The sequence below is a fragment of the Chelmon rostratus genome, chromosome 24 (genome assembly GCF_017976325.1).
Source record: "Chelmon rostratus isolate fCheRos1 chromosome 24, fCheRos1.pri, whole genome shotgun sequence".
Taxonomy (NCBI): domain Eukaryota; kingdom Metazoa; phylum Chordata; class Actinopteri; order Chaetodontiformes; family Chaetodontidae; genus Chelmon; species Chelmon rostratus.
In genome coordinates this window covers 11,047,209-11,059,732 of record NC_055681.1, presented here as the reverse complement: position 1 = coordinate 11,059,732, position 12,524 = coordinate 11,047,209, and positions in this window count along the sequence as shown.

Sequence of the window (12,524 nt, the reverse complement as noted above, 5' to 3'; positions counted from 1 at the left end):
GAGCCACCAGAGAGAGATGATGTTGAAAAAAAAAAAAAAAGAAGAAGAGTTTCCTCTGGCTGTGGATATTTTTGTCATTTCTGGTTATCCTTTTTTTTTTTTTTTTCTTGTTTGCGTCAAATCATTCGGCATTTGTTTTCGTCACCCTCAAATGTCAGACGGGGATGGTTTTGGGGAGGGTTCCATTGATTCCTGTGCTCTTCGCACACACACACACAAAAAAAAAAAACAAGCAATAAATAAAGCACTTTGGAAGCATTTGAGAAAGATTACTGTCGAAAAAAGAGACATGACATCTGTTTCATTGTGAATAAAGCTAATACTGACTGAGGAGGAATCTAACCTTTAAAACTTGAGTATATATATATATGATATATGATATATATATATATATATATATATATATATATATATATATATATCCTTTTTTGCCCTCATTATGCAACTGTAATGTGCGGTGGAGAGTCGCCAGTTTGAGAGGTCAGAAGCAGCAGCAGCTGAGCCTGATGGCTCTGCATGTTGAAATCTGGCAGAGGGATATTTTATGTGAAGGGCACTTGTCCTGGCTGAACACCAGTGGTGGCCTGTGTCATATTAGAGACGCTGACACAGGATGACAGCAGGAGCCCTCTGTGACATAATCTCTCGTAATGGCGACAATGTGGGAACATTTAGCTCGGTAAGGTGCATGTGACGCAGGCCTGAACAGGGATTTCATTGTATGGAGATATATCTGGAGTGTGTTAAATCCGCAATGTGTCTTTTTGCCTCGAGGAGCAGGGAGCTCCAACAGAAGCTTGTGTCTTTTGTTGCTCTCCAGGCGGTGGCTGAATGCACCCAAGTATATTTATTCAAATGCTGCACTTTCCGTGTACCACAGTTTGATATACTTGCTCTTCACCTGAGTATTTCCATTCTGTTGCTCTGACGATTTCACAGAGAAATATTTGGGATTCAGGTTGCAAACAAACACGACTTTTAAAAAATGGGAAAATTCCAATGGACTTTGGTTCAGAGCGGCCTTGCCTGTAACCTTATTTCATTACATTATTGAATATTAAGAATAGAATTGGAGGCAAACACTGGCTACTTGTGTCTTTCTGACCAACAGAGATAAACTTTAAAGTGAATTTTGAACAAAACATGAACTAAATGTGCAAAACCTGAGCCTTTTGCATCCCCGAGGCCTCTGCGACTCCAACAGTGGTGATGATGCAAAGCCGCCTGGGAGACACCTTCATCACCGGAGCTGCAAACGGCGTTCAACCCGGCTGTCAAAATATCATTTTTCACTTCGGCTTGTTTGTGAAAGTCGGGGGTAACACAGCTAAAACATAATTCCTGCCATGATCGCGCAGGAGGTCAAACGAGCGATTATTCTTCCAGCAAGTGACAGTGACGGAGTCGCTCTTGATCGTGAAGGAGCTCGCCAGGAGTGTGAAGAGCCTCCAATTTCTATCACATCCCTCAAAGTGACGTGTACATTGCTTTCTAAGGCGACATGAACGCCTCAGCCAGCGCTATCCGCCTTCTGCATCTTCCTCCCCCCTCCTCCAGCCCCGCGCCGGCGACATGCATCAAACTGAGCCGAATTGACGCAGCCCGACACGCGTGACATTGATATTCATGGCGATCACGCAGGTCATTTAGACCCGTGGTCGGGGGGGGGAATTACGCAGAAAGTGCAGAGTGATGCAGATTTGTCAGACTAGGGAGCGTCTGGGACCAGAAGATGCCCTTGGACCGTCCCCTTTAGTGGACATCGTCGCGAGTGTGTGTGTCTCTCTGCATGCGTGCCCATGGACGCGTGCCAATTTGTCATCATCTCACTACGTCTTCATGCTGATGAAGGTCTCGCAGACCGAAATATCAGTCGCTCCTCATGAATATGGAAACAGTGAGATGAGGACGGCCACTCGGGGGAGTTTGGAGAATTCGTCCTTGTCGGAGCATCTCTATATGGCAATCATGCAGTTTGAGGATTTAGCATCTAATAATAACCAAACATGGAAAACCTGATGCTCAAAAGCTGTGATATACAGGAGTGACAAAACAAAACAGGGATTCTTGCAGACAATATGCAGCAACAACAAAACCCTGAGACTACTTTCTTTTTTTTTTCACTCTGCAAACTTTTCCCGGCCGTTGAAGCACATCCGCAAATTTGATGCACAACGTCGGATGTTTTTTTTTTGTGAAAAACACTGAAATTTGCATACTATGCTTGACGGAGTCATCGCATCTCTCTGCAAAAAAAAATGCATCAGCGGTGCTGCAGCGCGGAGCGAATGGAAGCGATTCCAGTCGCCACAGTCTGCTCGTGTCATTCCCTATCTAGGTCACACAAACTGGGAGACTGGCGATGCTAAATGGCATCATTACTCCTCTAAGTGCTCACCCTCTTTTGACTTTTTGTGCATCTCTTGTATGCTTTTCAAAATGCTTTTTATGCGGGGTGGTAATTCGGAGAGCTGCAAAAATAAAGAGGGGCTGAAGTGAGTGGGACAGGCCTGGCTCCGGTCCGAGGTTCTGGGGGCACGACTATCAGACGATCAAACATCACATTCTTTGATCGGGAGCAATTTGGGGGAACTCTCCAGTGAGGTCATCGAGCCCGCAGAGGGTGGCTGGCATCAAAGTGATCGGGTTATGAATGGGCGCACAGTCTTCGCAGGAAGTGGACTCATGCATCTGATTGATCTGTTAAAAAAAAAAAAAAAAAGATACAAATCTGGTGATTCCAACATGCTGCTGGCGTCACCGCGCTTTATTTGGCTCGCTTCAAAAGGATTCTGGAGATTTGATCATGGCATTTCTGATGCATCATGTAATGGGCAATCAAGGATTGAAAGGAGATAAAAAGATGTGTTTTTGCGGGAGAAAACACCAGAGCAGCGGTTGCCAGGTGTGGCATTATTGCACCAATTTCTTCAAAGAATTGTGGGTAATTTGTAGGAAGGCTGTCCTCAGAATTACAGGCCAGATACTTTTTACTGTAAGCATCTTTAATAGTGTACCATTAGCGTAAAATGAAGCCCTGGAGTTTTCTTTTTTAGAGTGTTTTCTGGCCCGCAGCATCATAAACGCTGTTAACACCATCATGCATCCGTCATCACGCGAGGGCTCGCCCTCAGCAGTCCCTCATCACGCGCCGGAATGAGAGTCCTGCTCCACGGAAGGTTTTTATCAGCTTTAGCGATGATTTCGAAGCCATTTGTTCATCGCTCGAGCCGCAAATGGCATTCAGCAAAATCTGATTTTTTCACTCTGGCTTGCTTGGAAGAGTCAAAGCACGTCCTAATGCATTGTGTGATGGGTAATAAAGAAATGACAGGAGATAAAAGCATGAGTGAGATGTGTTTTTTTTTGTTGTTGTTGTTGCAGAAACAAAAGATTCACAAGAGCAGCGCTTGCTACTTGTGGCTTTATTGCATCAATTTCACCGAAGAATTTGGGGTAATTTGCGGGGCAGCTGTCTTCAGAAGTGCAAGTCAGAAACGCTCCACTGTAAAAATCTTCAGCTGATGATGTTGCAAGGAGCAAGATGCTTCTTGCATGGGTGCTTTTTCTGAAACACTGCTCACGTCATGTGCTTTGATAAGCACATTTGCCATCACATGATGAGTCGCCCTCATGCACTCTTACACAGGCGACAAAGAGGGGAGGCATCTCGACACGTCGCAGAGGCAGAGCTGCATAGAAGAGAGATTCCTGTACAGCAGGATGGAGGCTGGCCTGTGCGGCGCAGAGGCCGCCATCTGGTTAGTGTCGACTCTTAAGCGTTCTAAAAATGGCAAGTGTTTACAGCGCGGGGGCCGTCTTCTTTATGGGCCCATATGGGCAGGCCGGGTCTGTTTCCAGTCAGACCCTGACGAGACTTATCTGCTTTCACTTTCCTCCTCGAACGAGACAGGCGGCCCCCGAACGGTCGGCAGCCATCTAAAAAGAGGGGATCGAGGAAGTGCAGTGGCGTCGAGTGCGCTTTTCAACCCGCGCCGTGGCGTCCGCTTCGCAGCTGTGCAGAGAAATGATATTCAGGTGCCGCCGTCCCCCTGGAAAAATGTTGACTTTCATTCCATTTTCACGCACATGTCGAGAACGTGTGACATTTTTAAATGTCCTCCTGGAACTCGTTATGCAAATTGGCGGCGCTGCTACTTGTAAGTCAGAGCCGACTTGTTAACATCCACACAGATGTATAGAGGGCTGGAAAATGACCCAGCTGGTCTCTTTATTTTCCACCATGTTTGCGACAAAAAAGCCCCCAATATGCAGTTTACCTGACCAAGGGCGTACAGCAGACAGTTTGTTTCAATGCAAACACTCTCTAAAATGTGTTGATAATGACAAATAAACATTACAAATCTTCAGCAATTCTTGTTTAAAATTCAGATCAAATCATGAATCATCATATCATAAACACAGCTGATTCTGATGACTCATCATTATGGAAGCCCGTAGGTTTCAATCACCTTTTAGCATCATTTTCAGCGTCATCTAAAACTCTGCGGCACAAACACAAACACGAGCCGAGAGCAGGTGTTTAACCAGCGCTGCCCTGCGTTTCTGTGCGTCATGACTCATGACAAATGGCCTCAACTTGAAGAGGTTTACATGACTGGGAAGCTCAGTGTTTGCCGGTCGCCTGGTTCCTATCGCCAAGGCCGTGATGGTAAAACATTTGATGCTCTTCCCCAGAATTGCAACATGTCTGCCTTTTATTTGCGGGGAGTTTAAGTTTTACAATATGTCTGCTCTTGAGGAGGAAATAAACTCTTTGGCTGAGTTTAAACTCTCTGGGCCAAGCTAAACAACTGCATTTTTTTCCGGCTAAGTATCACTCAACTTAAACCCAGTGAGAAATGTCAGAACGGAGGCAAATACAAGCCTCTCACCTCCTTTTATGTCTGGACTGTTTTGCAACCGGATCCTTGTTTTCTGTTTAGACATGATCGCTATCAAGATGCCACATCTGTCACATCAAAACGGGCCTCCGTGCCAGGCACCTGCCCGCATCACGCGACAAACGCTGGCGTTCACACGGGAACGATCCAATCCAAACGCAGAAATCGTGCACAATACCTGCAATATCATCACTTTATCATTTATTAAGGAGGCAGAAGCTCTGGAAATGAACTCCACCAACAATCCCTGGCATCAAAAAGACGCCTGCATTTACATTTGTTAAAATAAACAGGGTTAGGGCTGCTTCGTGCTTTACTCACCCACCAGCCGAGTCATCGTTATGCTGAGAGGCTGTATAGGAATCATCTTTCAAAAAGAAAAAAAAAAAACACTCACATTTACATTAAAGGATGGAAATTTATTCTTGAGCAAGGCCTGTGATAAAGCCACATAAAGGAATTCAATGAGGAAGACCAAAAGTGGGTCATGGGATTATGTGAAAGTATTTCGCAAACAATTGTCTTCCTAATGCCTCAAATCTTGACTGGCCTGCAGGATTAGATGAAGGAAGGGAGCGTGCGTGACAAACACGAGTGGAAAATAATAATATTTGGTCAAGATGGAGCTCCGTGTGAATCCCGCGGGCTGAAATTTGCTCAGTGCCACGTCAGGAGGAGGCACCGTAGGAGAGAGGAACTCAAAATGTGTCGTCTTTTGAACAACAATTCAAAAGTCCGGAGCGTAATGGAGCCTTGCCTTACTACCCCCGCTCTAATGCGGCGCAAGGGCCAAAGGTTATTAGCTCGTGTGTCACACCTTGACAGCTTCGCTCTCCTGTTTCAGCAACGAGATACCTGGGTCGCGTCCCCGTGGTCGTCCTCAAGTGCACGCTTTCAAGTCGAAGGCAATCAGCTTGTCAGGAGCTGAAGCTGGTCGCTGTGGCTGCTCGCCAGCAATTAACTGTTTACAGCTGCACCGCGGCGACTGTGCGTGAGGAATTCCAAAGGCTGCGAATTCGGCGAAGGAAACATTTTTAAATATTCATAAGAAAAGTGACAGCGACGGGCTGCGCGCCATTTATCAGAGGAACGCTGTACGTGAGAGTTATTCATCACCGCATTTCACCACAGTCATTATTTCTATGATTGCACATTAATTAATGTCACAGAATTAACGATGTGAATAAGATAAGTCAATATTTAGTTTGCTCAGAGATAAACTGCCAGAGCGTGGCTACTTCACATTTCTAATAAAGTTTTTGATCGGGTTAAATGTTTCCAATTTCAGTGCATTCATTTATTCAGTAATTATTTCTTTATATTAGGGCAGAGCAGGCATTTAGTCGTGCGTGATGGATCTTAATTTCACCCGATAACAATGGCCGCATGGCTGCATATCTGCTGCAGATGCATAGCCACTGCTTTATGATTGAGCCTGCAATGATGCAAAGTGTCGACTATTGTGTGAAACCCCTATTATATAGTCGTTTTTATTGGCAGTGGCAGGGTACGCCAAGACTTCCTACTCTGGATTCATGGGATGGATTGCATGATGTTGTGTGTCTTCCACTCAGCCACACAGAAGACCTGTAAGCTACCGTTCATTCAAATTGAACATTTCCTATTGCGCATGCTTTTATTGTGAAGCAGCCACAGGAAACGCAGTGTTATTGACATTGTGGTTACTGAAACTGAAATGTACTTTTTTTTGGCTGCACTGTAAACAGACACACCAGTTGCTCCTCTGCTGCATTTCTAACAAATTAGCTACTCATTGTTTGCTGTGTTTATAACACTTGCTGTTACCACGGCGACCACAGATGCTGCCACATCAACCAGATCGCAAATGTCACGGATTCCAGCTTTAAAGAATGATTCGATTATTTGACTGTGTGGCTAACTTTGCATGGCCGGGAGCGTTAAGAAGCTGAATTTATTCCCTGTGAGTTCGCTGGATCACTTTATTGACGTAACCCCGCCAGGGATCCTGGATTAGCGTCCCCGCGAGATGCTTTGCGATAAGAGGGGCCCGAGTGGTGATCTGCATGTACGGAGAGCCTCGCTCGAGTTGTTTTACAAGGTCAACAGCCCCACCTGAAGCTGCAGATGACAGGGACAAGTAGTTCAAGGACACTCGACGGCGTCCGAGAATAAATGAAAAGCCTCGTCCCACATTCAGAAAGCCGTCAGGGACCAGACGGGTCAATAATATTGAGGGGGAAACAGCGCCGTGCTGTCGAGGAGACTGCGGCCTTTTATGCTTCTCTGAAAAATGAAGAGAGCCATTGACTCTCGCCAAACCTTTTATGTTCTCTCTCGCCCGTGTTATGACTTTGTTTGTCATCCGCTGGTCCTCGGATGACCCTTGCGCCTCAATATGTTGCACCGCGAGCGAGCTCTAAACATAAACACCGGGAGGAAGGGCGGACATGTGGAAAGCTGCGCCCTCGCTGCAACATGCGCTGGACGACGGCAAGGGGAAAGGGTCGGTTTGAGGGGGGGGTCTGACACGCACATAGGCACAGACCAAGAAATGCAAACCACATTTTAAAGCGCGCCATAACTGCGAGAATCTAGCACATTACTGAGGGGGGAGCACTGATGTTCCAACCACTTGCAGCCACCCACCTTCTTTCCCCTTAAATCAGCCTCCTGTGCACCACTGTTTATCCTCTGGACAAAAACAGTGACCTCACACTGACTTTTTCCTCGCCGGTCATATTTAGATAGCCGTGACAGCCTACCTGAGCTATCTGGGCCGTGGTAAACTTTCACGGGCCCCGTTTACTCCCCTGGCTCCAATAATCATCACAAGGCGCTGCAGCCTCTCTCGCCACGGGGAAATTATTTATCCTCGCCTGGGCCGGGGCACAAACAGGACACGCTCGCTCGGAGCCTCTCTCTCATGTTCGAGGCTGTCCGAACAAGGCGCGTTTGGATTGCACAAGGCGACAACGCGCGCTCGTTTGGATCTCGTGATTTCTCCCGTTGCGTGCCTGCTCGATCACACGCCCAGGAACAAAATAATGATAAGCATTTGGAGCAGGTTTTTCAGGTGAGCTCGTTTCCTGAGGCTAAGTTTGGATTTCATTTCCGCACAATCAGTGTGATTTGCCTCCCGTCCAGGACAAAATGTTCCTTTGCCCTTGTTTTTATTGCTCAAATGAATGTTCATTTCTACAAAAGGCAATCACCATGCTGTGTCCCCCAATAATAAAACCCAAGTAATAAGATTACTTATGTCAAATAAGCACTTTTGCAACAAGGTCATTACACTTAGCTCACAAAAAGACAACAGTGCTCTGACTTACTGAAAGCCCAGCACCACTAAGTGTGTAAAAATTCTAGAATAATCTGAATACTTCCATTAACGAGAAGTTTAAAGAGTTATCTGCAATCCAGTAACTTCTAATAGCTGATGCAGAAAATAATAACCACAATACAGACGGACAAAAAAGGACATGAAAGCAGGAGTGGGAGTGAGGCTGCATGCAGGTTCACTCATGCAGGATTTATGCCAGTCTCTGTCCTACCTTTGTTTCTATGCATCCACACAATAGAATAAATAAATGGATAAAACTTTTTTGTTTTTCCACCAGAATTACATTCCACACTGAAAAGTGAACACAGTTCACTGGGGAGGATGGGGTTGCAGGAGTCATGACCGCAGCAACATCCTCGTTATGGCCTTGACTTTAGAGGCATCTTGTTGACATTACCACACATGGCAACCCCCAACCTTCTACTCTACCTCTACAGCCTTTTATACTGCATAATGAGTATTATTAGTAGTATTTTGCTCATGATACTTTTAAGTAGGACTTTAAATGCAGGGGTTGTAATAGAGTATTTTTTTTGTATTTTTGTGCTGGTACTTTTACTTGAGTGCAAGATCTGAATACCTTGTCCACCATTAATAATGACTAATGTTATTAATTACTTCTGCTGGAGAGTAAGTTGTTTTGTAATGTTTTCAATGGGTAATAAATAACAGGCATTTTTTAAGCAACCCCAATAGTGTTCACCTTGTATGGAATAATTTGCATGATGATTTATGCTGTGAATACGCAACACACACGCACACAAGGTGACAATATTATGAAAAAAAAGAGAGATTTGAATGGCAAATAGGCTCTGCTGTTGTTTGTGCCCAGGGAGGAGGTGATGTTTTGACAAGAGTCAAAAGGAGTGACGAGTGAAAGCAGCAGCAGCACGAAGACGACAGGGGAGGGCGAGAGGAAGCAAGGTGGCCACCAACCGCGGGAGAAAAAAAGAGCCAGACTGTGTATGAATGTGCGGATGCAGGGCTTCTAGACAGGGGAGGAAGACAGTGAAATGCATGGCAGCTCTGCAGCAAGAGAGGGAGGAAGAAAGAAATTAATGTATGCATGCGGGGGGGGGGGTGAGAAAGAGAGGGAAAGAAAACAAACACTGTGCACGTGAGGGAGACGAGAAAATAAGCCATACAGACAAAGAGGGGGGAAGTAGGAAGAAATAGACCTAAGACAATGATGAAGAGACAATAAGGGACAAAGAAAAAGAGACAGAGCTGCAGCTCGCTTGCTGTGTTTATAGGTCCCAGATGTCCGGAGGTAATTGTGCAGAGGGATTGCTCTGCAGACATCTGGCTGCTGAGAGCTCAATATTCTTCCACACAGGCACACACACTCAAACAAATCCATCTAAGAGCTCCCCCATAATCCCATTGGATGCATCGCTTTAAGCATGTAACCTGGGTTAATTTAAATCGCCTCTGGTTTCCCCCCCTGTGATGGAATTCATCAAACGAAGGGGGGCTCTGTTGAGAGTTCACCAGAATCTCCCTTAAAATTGACCTCTAATTCTGGAAAGTTTCAAAGTTTCTTCTAAATGTTCAACTTCGACACTAATTCTGACTTTAAGAAGTGGAAATTGTGCCATAATGCTGTATGATATGACAGAAAATAAGCAAAGAAAAACTGATTCCACTGTAGCTGACAGCTGCATTGCGATTTTAGCACTTTTTGTTTTGATATGGCGGTTGGTTGTCCATTCCTGTCAGCTCCGTGAATCAAAAAGTTCCCCTCTTTTCCTGCTGGCATCACTTTTGTCTAGCGGCTCAGGTGGACTGGGATTCGGTTCAAGACGCGGTGGACTGTTTGATGCTGTTGCCATGTTTTCACTTCCCAACTCTCTTGGAAATCTGCGCTGGCGCCCGCAGTCCACCTCGAGCAGCCACGCCGCGGCTTTCTCTATTCCAATCCGCCGCCCTTTCAAGTCTGCCAGTCCGCGCGCGCCTTTGGGAAGCGATGTTGAAATTCGACTGGCAGAACACCTTTGAAACCACCTGAAAAGGTTTGTATAATGCGTTATTGAATTTTGGTTATCGGAGCAACACGACCGCGGCTGATTCACTCATCTGCTTTGAAAACTCGGCTGCAGCTCTCCCGGAGGCGTCTCACCGGCGCACTTCAGTCTGCACGCCACTCTTCGTTTCAGCCCTTTCTGCAGTTAGCCAATCATAAGTCATGAGCACCATTAGCTGTAATTGTGATTAAAGTATTAATCAAGGGCAGACCAATCATCGCTGTGACTTCTAGTAGACCGTGCACAGGTCACACTATTGGAGAATGCCAGAGCATCAGTCATATCTTCTTCTCAGGAAGTTGCATATGATGCAATTTTATTATCTAACCCGCCTCCATCTCCTCCATGTGAACCTCAGACCTCTTCATATTCAAAAAACAATATTGGCATCCAGCAAAACTGCTGTTACTCACATTACTCTATCTTTACACGGTGATCTTAAAATAGCTCTTCTTGAATACTTGATACATGCAGAGATTTGTTCTTACCAGCAGCCTCTGTGGGCATCGGCGACTCCGGCACCGAGATCGCGCTCTTCAGAGATATCCTGCCAAAGCATTTTGGCGGACGCTTCTGAGAAGCGAGAATTGGCCTCGCGGGCTGAATTTTTTAAAAACGATACCTTAAAGGCAGTCGGTACAAAGTGCTGCTAGCTACAGGCTGCTAAGCATGCAAGCAGTCTGCTTGCCATGCTACGCCTCCCAGGAAGCCAAGCGAGAGTCGGTAGCTGCCAGACAATACCAGATGCCTGACAGGAAGTAAAGCCATACAGGGGCAGTCTGTCAGGCAGTTAGATATGAATTTAGCCTCCCAGGCAGTCAGGAATACCAGATTGCCTTTAGAGTGCCATATGCCCGACAGAAAGCAAAAATACAATAGGGACAGGTTATTGAGTTATCGAGTGTTTCCTGGCTTTCCCTCTCTGCTAAGTGGCCAGAGTGGTTCTGTGCCTGTGCTGTCCTGCAGTGCGGCCAGTAGACTGCTGTCTACCACTCCATGGCAAAGTGACATTTCTTGTGCAAAGAAAGGGATGCGTGCAACCCAATGACACGACAGCGCTTTTAAAATTGTTAAATTCTACAATATCCGTGCATGGACGCAACGGTACGGTTCAGGTCAAGAAAAGGTCATGGGTTAAAGTAAGGGTTCGGCTGGTTTCAGCCACAAGTTTGCTAACTTTAGCTAGCATGTGGCGCCTCAAGCTGCCGGTCACACCCGACCAAGTCAGACTGCAGCGCGTTCAGCTGGGAAAAAGATGTCTTTCTTGTGAATTCGACGTCCGCTTTTGCAAGAGGAAGAATGTGCCGTTTCATCCTTCAAAAGTCGCACAGCCCTGCTTTGAGGTTGGGCAAAGATCACGGTTGGTTAAGGGAGGGAAAAAAGAGAAGCATTGTGAGTCTTTTGGTCTGGTTCGTGAAATCCTGCATGAAAGCCGGTCTCGCTGCACGCTCATCCGCTCAGCTCACTTTCTTTACTTCCTGTACTGAACGCACACCGTGAAGCTCAGAACCAAGACGGGCGCAGTTCTGGTATAAGAATATCTCAGAAGCGACGGTGAGATCAAGGGCGCTTTTTGCTCCCCTCATGTTTTTCGGATGTGACGCAAGGGCAGATGATTGCAAAAAGGTGATTATTCTCGCAATCACATTTCCACCTGCAGAATTGTCTCCATCATTTTTTCGCTGAAAAACTCTTTCCTCCCGTCTTCTCCTCTTTCTCTGCTGAGTGGCCTTTTAAGCCAGCCCTCTTTGAAAGACCGGACATCGGGGAGACAGCCTGCAGGCTTCTAGGACTGAGAGCTGGAGGTCCCATCAGTGCTTGGTGAGCAAAGTGCCTTCCCTCCAAACTAATCTCCCTTTCTGTATATGCATGTCACCGAGTATTTAGATTACGCTTCTCAAACTTTTAGAAAGACCAGAGAGGTCTCTTGGGGTAGACGTATTTGTAAAATATTTAACATACGGATGAGAGCTGCGGCTTGTGATGATTATGATGCTCTCAACATGCTTATTGCTGCGGCTCGAGGTGGCACTCGGTAGTTTCAAGGTTTTCACGCGCCCCTCCCGTGGCGCTCCACCCTTCTGCCGCTTCGGTCTGTTTGGTTCCACGGCCGTGCACACGTCAGGACGCGTGCGCGCATGGTGAAGCGACGGCGTTTTAAGACGCCGTTGCGTTGAGTGGGGCGGCTTGTCCCTGAGGAAAGTAATGGCCTGCCCTGGAAAGTCATACAAAGGAACATCACACAGACGCGAGCAAGAGGATTTAAAAATTAAT